This window comes from Gavialis gangeticus, unplaced genomic scaffold, assembly GCF_001723915.1.
Source record: "Gavialis gangeticus isolate Ggan-Ray unplaced genomic scaffold, GavGan_comp1, whole genome shotgun sequence".
In the NCBI taxonomy this organism is placed as follows: domain Eukaryota; kingdom Metazoa; phylum Chordata; order Crocodylia; family Gavialidae; genus Gavialis; species Gavialis gangeticus.
The window spans coordinates 13130384-13135786 of NW_017729017.1; the positions used below are offsets into that span (position 1 = coordinate 13130384).

A 5403-nucleotide genomic window follows, 5' to 3' on the forward strand; every position below is an offset into this window, starting at 1 on the left:
GATGCAGTTCAGCAAGGACAAATGAAAAGTGCTGCACCTAGGGCACAAAAATATCCAGCACACCTACTGCCTGGGAAGTGACCCTCTCAGCAGCACAAAAGTGGAAAGGGATCTCGGAGTCATAGTTGACTTCAAGATGAACATAAGTTGTCAGTGTAATGAAATCATCATCAAAGCTAGCCACACTTTATCATGCATCAGCAGATGCATGACAAATAGATCCAAGGAGGTGATACTTCCCTTCTCTGCAGCATTGGTCAGACTAGTTGGAGTACTGCATCCAATTTTGGATGCCATACTTCAAGAAGGATGTTGATAGACTCACCAGAGTCCAGAGGAGGGCAACTTATGGTATGGAGCTTACAGGACAAGCCCTATGAGAAGAGACTAAGGGGACCTCTTCAGCCTCCACAAGAGAAGGCTGAGAGATGATCTTGTAGCCATCTACACATACATTAGGGGGATGCAGTATGGGATTGGAGATGCTCTGTTCACCAGGGTGCCTCTTGGGGTAAGAAGGAACAATGGTCACAAACTGACAGAGGGTAGTTTTAGGCTAGATATCAGAAAACACTTCTTCAGGATAAAGGTAGCCAAAATTAGGAATGGGCCTCCAAGGGAGGTGGTGCTCTCCCCTACCTTGCAGGGTCTTTAAGAAAAGGCTGGATAGGCATCTGGCTGGCGTCATGTGACCCCAGCACACTTTTCTGCCTAGGCAAGGGGTTGGACTCAATGATCTGTTGAGATCCCTTTCAACCCTAGCATCTATAAATCTATGAATTTTGAAGACAATTGCACAAACTTTTCCATAATCATATTAATAAGTACCAAGAACCAACTATCTCCTAGCCTTAATCCTGCATTGGCTTCACTCTTAATTCAGACTGCACTTTCTGAATCATAAACACACTGCTGTTCCAACTCAATCATTTTATCAGGGATTTCAGAATTTTTAATGATGTCCTAGAGCTCGTTACAAACAATAATGCTGAGCATCATTTGGATTCTATACATTATTTTCATTTATGAAGCTTTGTGGAACTTCACGAAGGTAGGGCTCTAACCACTAGGTTATTCTACAAAAGGGGATTGCAGCACTTCCTCTTCCAAATGTGTTTAAAAAGAAGAAGTCAATTATCTACACCAGGGATTGGAAACATAGGGCCCATAGGCCAAATCCAACCTGAGGAGCCATTGAATCTAGCCTCTGGAGCTGTAGAGCTTTACCCATGTCAGCACCTGCACTCTGTGCCACTGCAACTTTTTGTCACTCCCTCTGCAGCTTCAGTGTGGGCACAGCTTCAATCCAGTGGGGAGCTTCATTGGGACTTTCAATTTTCAGCTTCACCCATGTAAGGAGTGGTGACGGCAGTACTGACCCAGCTGTCAGCTGCCTGGCCTCAGCTCAGTTCTCCACCAGCTCTGCCCTTTCCACAGGCAGAGAGTGGGGGGTGGGTGGGATAAGTGGCAGTGGCAGTGGCACAGATCCCAGCTGCTTGACCCTCGCATGACTGAAGTCAAAGGCAAAGGCAAAGCCCCACAGTGCCCCACACTGCTGGCATGCTACCAAAACCTGGTATGACTGACCCCCTTCTCAAAGCAGAACCATCCCCTACTATATCATCCCAGGAAAGGCTTTGTCTAGCCAGGTCTTAAAAACCTCCAAGCATGGAGATTCCACAGCCCCCACTGGGTAACCTGTTCTAGTGCTTTACTATGCTCCTAGTGAGAAGTTCTTCCTCATATCAAACCTAAACTTCCCTTGCTGCAACTTGAGACCATTGGTCCTTGTTCTGTCATCTGCCACTACTGAGAAGAATCTAGCTCCATATAAGAGGTTCCTCAGTTCAAGCAGTGGTCTTGGATTTTGGCACCTAGGTCCCCATCTCTCTACCTACCTGTGGCAGGTCACTATTTGTACCTGCCACTTTAAGGGCCTAAAGACAGCAGCTGGCAGTTCCCTGATTAGGGCAGCCATTTTGGATTCAGGGCTACCCATATAAACAGGGCATTTTGCTGCTGGAAGGCCAGGCAACAACATTGCCTGGCTGCAGGGGTGCTGGTATAAATCTAGAGGTAAGGGAGGAGCTGTAGGGGGTGGTCAGGAGGCTCCTAGTCGTAGGCATGACCTAAAACTGCACCCTGCTGGGAGTGTGTGGCCTGGTGGGGCTCTCAGTGGCGTGGGAGCCCTCAGGAAATGCCAGGCCAGTTACCACCCCGGTGAAAGGCAGGTTGGGGTGCCTTAACCCCAGCTCCCACAACTGGATGGGTTACCCCCTTGTAGGGTCTGGAAGGTGGACCCCAGTGATAGAGTGGGACCATAGACTCAAACCTGTCTTGACATCCCCGGACTGGTCCATGCTGGGGCCAGGACTGGAAAGGTCAAAGGGCCAGGGGCCCACCATCAGGGACTCCCAGAGCTGAGGAACTGGGGTTCCAACTGGCCTGGAGGTGGGCCAGGGCCAGTAGAGCCAGAGGTCCCGGTGGGACCACACCCGTAAAGGTGAAGCAGCTCAGGGAGCTATGCAGCCTGGAATGAAGGCGAAGTAGGCTGCCAGAATGGAGGGATCCAGGTGGGGCTCAAAGAGCAGGATTCTGGGGCCCAGTGTGGAGCCAGTGATGTTGATAACATATGGATGCCATCTGTGAGGCTTGGGCTGCGGTGTAGGGAAGGAACAGAGCCGCAGATAGTGCCCCCTGGCATTGGGGCAAGAAATGGGCAGCCTCCCACTTAATTAACATCAATCAATTAATTAATTAAAAACAAGGCATGGTGGGCAAGAAGGTGGGCAGTTAGCCCAGAAACAGGTGGGTAGGCCACAGGAAAATTGGCCCCGAGAAGGCCCCCTGTTACATTGCCCCTTCTTTAGCATTTCACTCCTGGTTAGCTTAGGCAGCCCTTGTTCAGCTGGCCAGTTTTCAGCCTCCTTTCCCTAAATGCCTCACTGTCTCAATGATTTCAAAGGGGAACTTAGACACTTCAATCAGACATGAGGATTTCCTATATGGAAGTTCCTGGGAGTTACATTTCCCCATCTGTATAAAGGGGATATTAGCACTGACCTACCTAATGAGGTGCTGAGATAATATGTCCATTAATGATTGTGAAGTACTCAAATAATGTGGTGAGGAAGCTATACTAGTGCCTCAAACAGAAAATATGAATAGTGAGAAGCAACAAATAACATGGATCTGCAGCTAAGGGTGCATGGAACTGGCCAGTTATTTTTGCAAAAATATTTACCTAGCACTTTTTACATTCTTTGACCTGCTCTACTTAAAAATAACACCAGTAGAATAAAAGAAAAGATACAGTAATGGGAGACAGTAATGTGCTTACAATATAATAAGCTAACCCCACTACAAATAAAATCCAAAGCAACTACTTGCCAGGTATTATGCTTATTTATCAAATTGCAGTTGAAAGTCAAGAAGAGTTGAGGATACAGTGATAAAATGTCTGAGTTAAAATTGGACTCAAAATTACCCTTCTGGTCAGAACACTTTTTCATCCAGAAAAAAATATTTTTCTGATTTCCCCCTTTCAAAAATCAAAATTTAAGCTGATAGTTTTGTACTCCTCACATATTCAAATAAGTGCTTTGCATGTATTCTGTGTTGTATAATTAGATACTGAGAGTGCAGAAGACACTTTGGAGTGCTGTGCCAATGTAACACAAACTGTGCTTGGTAAGGGATCAAAAAGAAAATGGAAGCAAAGCTAATGTATTTTGGAAATGCCTGCCCAGGACAAAGATCCTGGTATGGGTACTTTTATACTTGACAAGAAGCAAGAAATTAAAGATCAAAATGCTGTCCTTGGTGCTGGCATGCAACTCCCAGTGGCTTTGACTAGCTATACACATACCCAAAGGCAGGCTCTGGCCACCTAAGACTTGGGTCATTGAGGGTGAGTTAGAAGCAATTTTACCTCAGTTCTGGGAGGGCAAAATAGAGTTCACTAGGTCAAGTCCTACACCCAGTTGACTTGGGCTATATGTTTCAGCTGCTGCTGTATTGCAACCCTGGACTGGACTGCTGCACCATTCAAAGGCCTATCCTTGAGGTGACATGGTAAACTGATTTTTATGCTGGGGTAGTCTAGCTAAAAATGAAACTCCCTAGCAAAGTGTCTTAATTAACATGTCGTAATTTTGGCATTACCCACACACCTTCTCTAGCCCTCCTCATGACACCAGGGCCCTGGGTATTCAAAAAAAGAAAATATATGTGGCCAGGAAAAAGCAAGCAACCCTGAAAGTGTTTGGCCCAGTAAGATGGATATGACCCTTGGTTCTAATGGGCTGAAACATATCTCTGTAGATCTTTTAGCATGATTCACTATAGCTATGCACCATGTGTCATTGTTTACACTCAGGATATTAGCATTCCTATGAGATATGCCTTGAATGTGGTTATTAGAATCCAAGTTAACTTTTCATTTAGTTGAATTTACTGCTGGCAAATAATCATAGAATCATAGAACCATAGACAATTAGAGTTGGATAGGACCTCAGAAAGTCTTCTAGTCCAACCTCCTACTCAAAGCAGGACCATCCCCAACTAGATCATTCCAGCCAGGGTTCTCTCAAGCCAGGTCTTAAAAACCAATAAGAATGGAGATTCCACCACCTCTCTCAGTAACCTGTTGCACTACTTCACCACCCTCCTAGTGAGAGTTTTTCCTACTATGGATAGTAAACTTCCCTTGCTACACCTTGAGACCATTGCTCCTTGTTCTGTCATCTACCACCACTGAGAACTGATTAGCTTCATCATTTTTGGAACCACCCTTCAGGTAGTTGAAGGCTGCTACCACATAGACTTCATAGACATTAGGGGCTGGAAGGAACTTCATGAGATCATCGAGTCTAGCCCCCCTGCCATAGGCAAGAAGTCTGCTGGGGTCAAATGAACCCAGCAAGATAAACATCTGAATGCCTTTGAATGAATCCAGAGTAGGTGCTTGCAACACCTCTAGGGGGAGTCTGTTCCAGACCCTGGACACTTGGACTGTAAAGAAGTTTTTCCTTATGTCTAGTCTAAACTGGCCTTCCAGGAGTTTGTGGCTGTTAGAACTTGTTGTCCCTTGGGGGCCCTGGTGAACAACTGTTCTTCCAGGTCCTGTTGTACCCCCCTTATATACCTATAAGCAGACACCAAGTCACCCCTGAGACTTCTTTTCTCCAGGCTGATAAGTCCCATGTCCTTCAGCCTCTCCTCATAAGGCTTACTCTCTTGGCCTTTGATCATATGGGTGGCTCTCCTTTGGATTCTCTCAAGCTTATCCACATCCATCCTGAAGTGAGGGGCCCAAAACTAGACACAATACTCCATAGAATCATAGAATCATAGAATCAATGAGTCAGAAGGGACCTAGACAGATCATCAAGTCCGACCCCC

At 46.1% G+C, this 5403-nt stretch overlaps 1 long non-coding RNA gene across 1 annotated transcript in view; it reads right to left on the reverse strand.

Moving 5' to 3' along the window:
- Window positions 1-1388: 1388 nt before the first annotated feature.
- Window positions 1389-5403, reverse strand: part of LOC109294658 — a 21766-nt gene continuing 17751 nt past the window's right edge. Inside the window, exon 3 of the long non-coding RNA XR_002096598.1 lies at window positions 1389-1399. This is a non-coding gene — a long non-coding RNA (uncharacterized LOC109294658). The remainder of the gene's footprint in view (window positions 1400-5403) is intronic.